The sequence below is a fragment of the Opisthorchis viverrini genome (genome assembly GCF_000715545.1).
Source record: "Opisthorchis viverrini unplaced genomic scaffold opera_v5_198, whole genome shotgun sequence".
Lineage (NCBI taxonomy): Eukaryota > Metazoa > Platyhelminthes > Trematoda > Opisthorchiida > Opisthorchiidae > Opisthorchis > Opisthorchis viverrini.
The window spans coordinates 130,125-138,087 of record NW_008751849.1 but is presented as its reverse complement, the minus strand read 5'-3'; positions in this window follow the sequence as shown (position 1 = coordinate 138,087).

Genomic DNA, 7,963 nt, shown 5'->3' with positions numbered 1-7,963 from the left:
CAAGCCATTTGAATTTCACATTTGGTTTGTTTTTCAGAGTTAAACGTCATCATGTTGTTCACACCAGTCACGTGACTCTGTGGGAATAAATAGTTGGGAGCTATGCCCGTCGGTGCATCCTCGGCGAGCACACTGGTTTAATCAATTTCCTCTTTTCAAGTCAGGTTCATCAGCGACTTGTGACCCGTGTGAATTACACATCCTTCCCAAAGTATACTAGTGGATACTTTTGAAAAATACAGTCAAAGACGTCTTGTCTATCAGTGTGCAGTTTCTCTCTGGCGATTGTAGGGTTCGGAGCAATAGGCCTGAGTGTCCTGTCTGATACAAGGCAGTAAAGGACCTAATCAAGGTGACACGTTACAGTGAGGGGCCAGCGGCCCATCCGCGTCATGTGATGATGTTCGCAGTGTTGTTTCTACAAGAACGATAGATGAGATGATAGAATACATTTCTTGGAACTATTCAAACTGCCTCTGGTTTTGGGGTTCCGGTACATCAGTTATACCTTATCGCATCTGACATATAAAGCGGTGTATTTGATAAAAGGCAAGGTATGTTGCAACTTTATACGGTTCGCAGTAGTAGTACTGACTTTAGGCGTACCGAGTGCTGTCTGGTGTCCCCTTACTGTCGAGCAGTAGTCGAGCCAGATTGATCACATAGCCATCAGATATCGATGGCGACGCCAGGCTATCAACTGCCGATGACCAAGAAGCACATAGAGTGACTCGGATCATTTCATCTTTCTACCGCCTAGTGTACTGAGAGTAGCACCACTACAGCACACCGATTGTGACTAGGAGGAGATATCACAGCGATCTACAGTTCCTGAGACTATGCTGATGATGTTTCAATGCGCGTGCACAGTTTAGAACGGTGCGCACTATACCCCAATGCTAGACTCTTACTGCGTCGAGCTCCGAGAGCCAATGGGTTGGGTGGTTGGTAAGACAATGCCTACATAGTAGATGTGTATAATTGCTGTTAGCAAACGGTTCAATAGAGTTGGGAGGTTGGTGCAGCCAGGGTGTACTGAAGCCGTTTCAGTTAGTCCGCAAAACGGGATCCAAGGGACAAATTGATCAAAGCAACGCAAAATTTCATTCAACTTTTATATCTCTACATACAATAGTCTGAGCAACCGTTTATTTGGCCATCTGCCTCTGTATCAAGAGTTTCCAGTAGGTGAACTCAAAATGGGTAAATGGTTCGTTATCCTGAATAACTATCAGTTTGAGTTACCAACATGTCTTTCCGCCCCAAGGACACCAACCAAATGCTGAGCCAGATACGCTTCCAGATGCAGCAAAAATCGTTTTGTTTTGCCTTCAGTAAATGGTCCGAGCAAAAGTAATAAAGATAAGAATAAAAAGCAGAAGTACTTGTTCAAAGATCTGTGGTCAATGGGTCATCAGATCTTTATTAAAAAGTGGCATTTTTTGAAGATTTCGTTCTGTAATTAAATCCAATCTATGCTGAAAAGCCCGAATCTCCTCACACTACGAATAGTCTATAAGTAGTAACTCAGTGGAAGAATAAATTTCACCCGATGAGTGAAAATTCCATCTGAGAAGCCAGTCAACGCATGTGATCACGTGATCGAAAGACGAGCGGTGCTATATCCTGTCTACGTGCGAGTTAATCACACTGCTGATCAGCCGCTCGTGGCCGTTCAAACTACCATCCATGAGGTCGCGGGTTCGAGACTCTCTGGAGCTTCTTGAGATGCGCTCTGCTGATGATTCCCAATAAGGATGAAACAGGTGTACAGTGATTCTCGGCTTTTCAGCATAGACTGGCTTCACTTACAGGACGAAGTCCACACACACAAATAAATCTGCTCGCAATACAAACATTGTACATAGCTGTCTTGACAGCCGTAAGGAGGAAAGGTATGGGGTTACCGTCAGGTTACCTAGTCCAAGACACGAACAACTGAAATGTCTGGAGCCGTGTTCGGCTCAAAGTTAGCATTTCTCGCACCTCTGGATATTTGGTAAGAAGTTTCCAAGGTTCTGAGAGTGAACGGAATTTACTGCGTTCCGAAACAATAGAGTTGGATAAACAGACTAGGCAAATATCTGGTTTGTTTGAAGTATAATTTCGGTCAACAGTTGTAGTCATAGCAACAATGGAAATGCAAGCCAAGTAGCGGGGGCGTCGACCTTAAATAATTATGTGGGGTAGTCAGGAGAAAAGTGCATTGGAAACAGATCCTTCCCGTGCAAATAGAACACATTCCGAAGCAATTTTTTCCCACAACATTCGGTTCATCGCATGTCCAATGACGCCCAGTTGCCTGGACGTTCATCGTCCAGTGAAAATTCCAGGAAGAACTTTTCTTGTGGTATTCAGTCCTATGATAACTGGGGTCGAGCGAAACGCGTCCCAAACCGCGAAGAATTGATATAGGCGACTTAGAGGTAACCCCTGTGATGTGACTTGGGGAGGAGGTTATTAGTGCACAGGTGATGATAGCCATAACACAAACCAGAAGGTATGTGCACTAATAACAGTCTTTACTGTGGTTGACAGTAGTTTACAGAAGCATGTATAAAATAAAGGCAATATAAAATGTGGAGCAAGTCAACAGGGAACTTATCGTACGCGAGAGTGCCTTGGTGAAAGTCCGGACGGTGGGAACGTGTTTTCTCCGCAGTTTGGCTGCTACAGGTGTTCCATAGTTGTCTGTGGACTCGTAGTGTTTGGTTGGCCCCTTGCTCCCTGCGCGCGCGCCAGTCTCCGTGTCCTCACTGTGTTCGGTTTCCCTATGTGTAGGTACGTGGGTGTGTCAGGACATGGTTACCGACACTCGACGTCCGATGAGTCCCCTTAGTGTGACGTGTTTTGCGAGTATGAAAAAAGACAAGTCTCGCTGTCCAGTGAGCGACTGTGAGCTGAACAGTCAAGTGTGTAGGTTTGGCTGGTTAGCTACAAGGTCAATCAGTGGTGCATATCTCGAAACCAATGGATGCATAAAACTTCAAAAAAAGACTTCATAGGTTTCAGCTTTCATTTCTTTCTTTCAGCTTATCTTAAGATGTGTGTGTTTGTGTGTCAGATGCAACTATGAGGGGCTAAGTTGCATGCTCACAAGAGGCGCCATGCATCAAGGAAGGCCATAGCCAAGTAAAAAAAGATGGCCTTTGCATTATTGATTTTTTTCTCAGAACGGGAAGCAAAGTTTCAATTGTTGAAGTAAGTTCTAAAACGGCTACCAAACAACGCTGGCAATCCAGATTCTGCTGGCTGTTGCCAGTATCAAGATCCGAGAGTCCTAATCCAGCCGGAATGTTCTGGCCTTAAGGTGAAGTCTAATATATGTGAAGATAAAAGCCAGGTAAAAAAAGGCCAACTTCTATTCCGAATACGGTTTGAATGATAGAAAATGTAAAGTGGACAGTCAATAGGTTGCGCTTCTAACCATTCAGGAGCATTAGTCGAGATTTCATGAACTAAGTAATGTCAGATTCTGGTGAAAAGCCGAGGGGCATTGGGAAGTTGTGATAGGTGCTTGTCCTGCCGTTTGTGCATGCCTCATACCTGAGCCTAGGACTGAGCTGCGGTGTCACCTGTCGCTCTTGAGTCACCTTTTTGTGTTCATTGACTGGATCCCTCAATTGTCCGCTGATTGGCCCAGTCTTTGCTCACAGTTACCATCGCATCGGTCAATCTAGGGTCGGTCGAAGAGCTTGACTTGGCTATTGCAATCTATCAGGTCAGTTTGGATGAGGCCTAGATACTGCAGCGAAAGAGAGACGTGTTGAATGCGTGACTATTCACTGACACTTGTTTACCTTAACAGATAGTATTATCTGCCGCTTGGTCCGGCCCACAATGATGACTCAAGCGTGACAGTTCGCAAGTGAAAGGACGATTCGTTATCAGGTGTGAAGTATGCTCAAACTAAGTACACACGCACAAGCGGCAGGGTGTACAAATCACAACACGTGACAGTACGTTGACCAGTCTTTGGCTGGCTACATGCACAGCGTTCTCACATCAGTCATTTCTGCATTGATATCGGCAACCACCGGTTGTGGAAGCATCGAATAACTTCACTTGGTGCATCAGCAATTGTAGTCAGTAGCATTTCCAAAATGAACCAACAACCGCTTCGACAAACACACTCATCTGTGTACCTATTTGGTTTTCACGGGAGACTCACCTGAAACCCAGCTGAATTTCTCGTTTGTGATGTTCTCATCCAGCTGAATATGCTAAACCATGTATTGACATACTCGGATATCGTACTAACTGAAGCATAAGGCACTGGAAATTCGGTTGAATAATAGCCTAAACGAGAGACTCAGCTTGGATCCAAGTGCCTCCCGTCAAAACCAAACCGGTACGCAGATAAGTGTATTCGCCGAGTCTCGTGTAATTTGGGTCCAAGTAGAGCATGAGGTTGACGTAAACTCGGGGACTACGCCTACCTGATGAGCCCCAAGGAGGACAGAACTGTCCGTGGGTTGTTGAAGGGATTTCAGTAGCCTTATGAGTAGTGTGTTGCGTCTAGTAAACAAAGCTTTGTTTCCATTAGCAGGGCAGCTTTTCGACCATTCTGCAGGCTCCTGAAGGTAGGAGTTGCTTGATCGAATATCCTATATTGGGCATTGGATGGGAAAGCAGTTAATTTCCGCTGCTAAAGTGTTCAGGATGTTTTGCACATATCCGATGTGATTTCTTATCAGAACATTGTTATAACTCCGGAATCTTGTTTCCCGACAGAAACCCACACCAGTACTGCTACTTTCACACGTGATCCCTGTGTCGACGTTGGAAAGAAGTTGAATAGAGGGACGGATGAGATATCGTGTGGGACCGGCCGGTCATTTGTTCGCATGACGCCTTTAGGCCCGCAATTCTGTTTATGTATGGGTAGTCGAGAACATGCGGTCGAATAGCGCTCAGACGTCCAGAAAGACTGCAACAGTGTTTGACGTTTGACTTCACGGTCACACCACTAAAAACAAAACGACTGGTTCCACAAACTCGTTAGTTTGACAATTATGTACTCATCAATTGATATTTCGAGGGATTTTGAGTAATCCCAGATGATTATGGTAGTGTAAATGGAATTGTTGTCTACGTTATACAGTTCACCGAACGTCTCTCTGTTGAAGACGTTGGATTGCAAAAGCTGTGATGAGGTGACCCGGGTTCAACAGGTTTACTCACCTTGCAAATGGATGATCACATTTGTTAGTTGATCGTGTGGACTTTTATGCTAGGGGCGAAAGCTCATCTAACGGACAAGCACTGTTGCTTGGGCACAGCAGTCATGTGACTTCAACAACACAGGAAAGTGGAATGTATTCACCGATTTTACGAACATCATGGGAAAGAATATCATGAACAAGAGATCCATTCGAGCCTCCTGCTTCTATCTGAGAAGTAGTTGCTCGAGGAGCCAGTCAACACGTGTGACCGCGTGATGTGGATCCCGTGATTGAAGGATGAGCGGCGCTATATCCTGTCTAAGTGCGAGTCAATCACACTGCTGTTCAGCCAGTCGCGGCCGAACGGTTAAGTGTTCAAACTACTAGCCAGGAGATCTCGGGTTCGAGACTTCGGAGTTTGGTGAGGTGCGCACTGCTCATGGCCCAACAAAATGACCCATTAGAACAGAGCTTACCTCACGCAGAAGGTCTCAGGTTACCCAAGGTCTTTGGGGTTCTCAACCGCTGGCAGCAAGCTCACTACATTCGACATTTTATGGTTCTTCATAGAAGTTGTCCCATCTACAGAAATCCTAACAGCCTCGTTCGTCTCTTCAAATGTAGATGAACCTTCTTCAGCCAGTCCCTTAGCTACCTAGATACTCACTAAGTTGAGGAGGATGGCAGATATCACGCGGCACGATCCAAACACTTTTTCGCTCAAGACAGTATTGCGCACAGACTCTGTTTCGTTTCCCGAGCTGGTCAGCATTCTAGCTTCATTGACATCGAAAAAGGGGCGTTGAGAAAACGATAGTAACCCTAGTCCGTCACCCGTGCGAATAAAAAAAACAATCCATTACTGCGCGCGGTCTTGTGGTCACACGGGCGTGGTCTCCCTCCTCTTAACCCATTGAAAATGCAAAAAAACCACACCCTTTATGGCAAAGAGCTCACAGAGAGAGAGAGAGAGGACAAGAATTTTACAATCGGGATACCGTCATTATAAGGGTGAATGTAGTTCATCTAAACCTCAAGGAAAGAGTGAACTGCGTTAAAGTGCCTGTCAAGGAGAGAAGAAGTTTACAAAATACATTTAGCCCCATCGATCAGACCTGCCCACTTATCAAAGTCCCCGCGCATACGATATAACTCACATTACTGTTTGCCTGGATGGAGGAATAAGGTTTTGTGAGTCTTCCATCTACTGTGCACAAGCGCAAATTTGGAGTGTCATTCAGCCAGCATTTTTGGCTCAATGACTCAATGGTTAGAGCGCGAATTCACTGACCCGAAGGTCCGTAGTTCATCCGCAAACAGTATTCAAACCCATATACTGGGACAACTCAGACGAAGGTGAACCGCGAATGCTTGTGCTTGGGACATTGTTCTCTGGGGCGTCCCAATCGATGGCAAACAGTGGAACACTGAAAATGATGCAAAGATACTGCGAAGTTTTACTACCAGACAGTCTTGTCAAGAAGTACTACTTTCTATCACTGCAAATGTTCCACTAACACCGCTTTGAAAAAGGACAACAACAACAACAACAACAACAACAACAACAACAACAACAACAAACATTTTCGCTTGTATGTTTCCAGCACGAAATGTTTGCTGTGCAACAAATCTTGGTCGCACCATCTTAAAGTGGTTCGTGAACTGTTATTTACACACGCAAACCTTCAGGTACATCGACCTACAGTGTTATCACGACCCATCTATCTGACCATAAGGAGACGTGCTACGCTTCAAGCCGACTACGATGGCTCGGTCATGTGCTACGCATGCCGAAACACCGTCTACCGAGACGAGTGTTGTTCTCCGTGCCTCCTTCAGGATGGCGCAAACCGCGAGGTGGACAGCACATGACTTGGCAGAAAGGCGTGAAAGAGATCACGAAGAGTTTGGGTGTTGTTGGTGTTGTGCGACTTCCAGGATGGGGTCCCCGTGACCCCGTCTGTGCTTGGCTGGAGACGTTGCAAGAAATGGCGGCTAATCGATGTCAGTGGCGTTCGTGCTGTCAGTTTCTTTCCAGATTGTCTGATTGAGCGGTTGGAGGTGTAGGCACCTCAGTATGCTTGACATAGGCCAGCACTAGGTCCCCTCCCTCACCCACTCTTTTTCTCTTCTCTTCACTGTAGGGCTTTTTATACAATTATATATATATATATTATATAACTAAACGAACTTTATGGTTGTACGGCAGTGAAGTATCAGTGGCAACACTGATGTTGCTGTCTTTGATGATGATGACGATGATGATCAAGCCGAAGTACTAATATCGTCAATAGTAGGAAGCTTCTCTAAAAAAGGTTAGTTTTGTGCTCACTCGATCTTGTTGGTGTATGATGAACTTGGAGTTGTCGTTGCGACACTTTTCAAGTAACTGATCCCCGGAGGCTCACACTGAATCTTCATCAGGCGATCATGGAATCCGAGTCCCTCAAGTCATCCCCCAGATTAGTTCACACCACTTCGTCAATTCGATCAGCCTGGTTGCAGGCTTCATCAATTCAGAGCCCTGGTCGTCAGTTCAGGAGTGGCGTCGTGTGCAATTCCCCTCTACAACTGCTTCCGTCATGCCATGTAAATTCAGTAGTGTTCGAGAAATAGCTGTAACAGGGGGGGGACATATTTAGCATAATCCACTAGTAAGTGTGTTAATGCTCCACTGGAACCCGAAAATTAGCTATACGAACGAGAAAACGGGGAGCACTAACAATACCAGCTTGTTGAGTAAAATTATTACAACAGGTATGTATGCGAGCAAGGGACTTATCGTATTGCAGGTACAG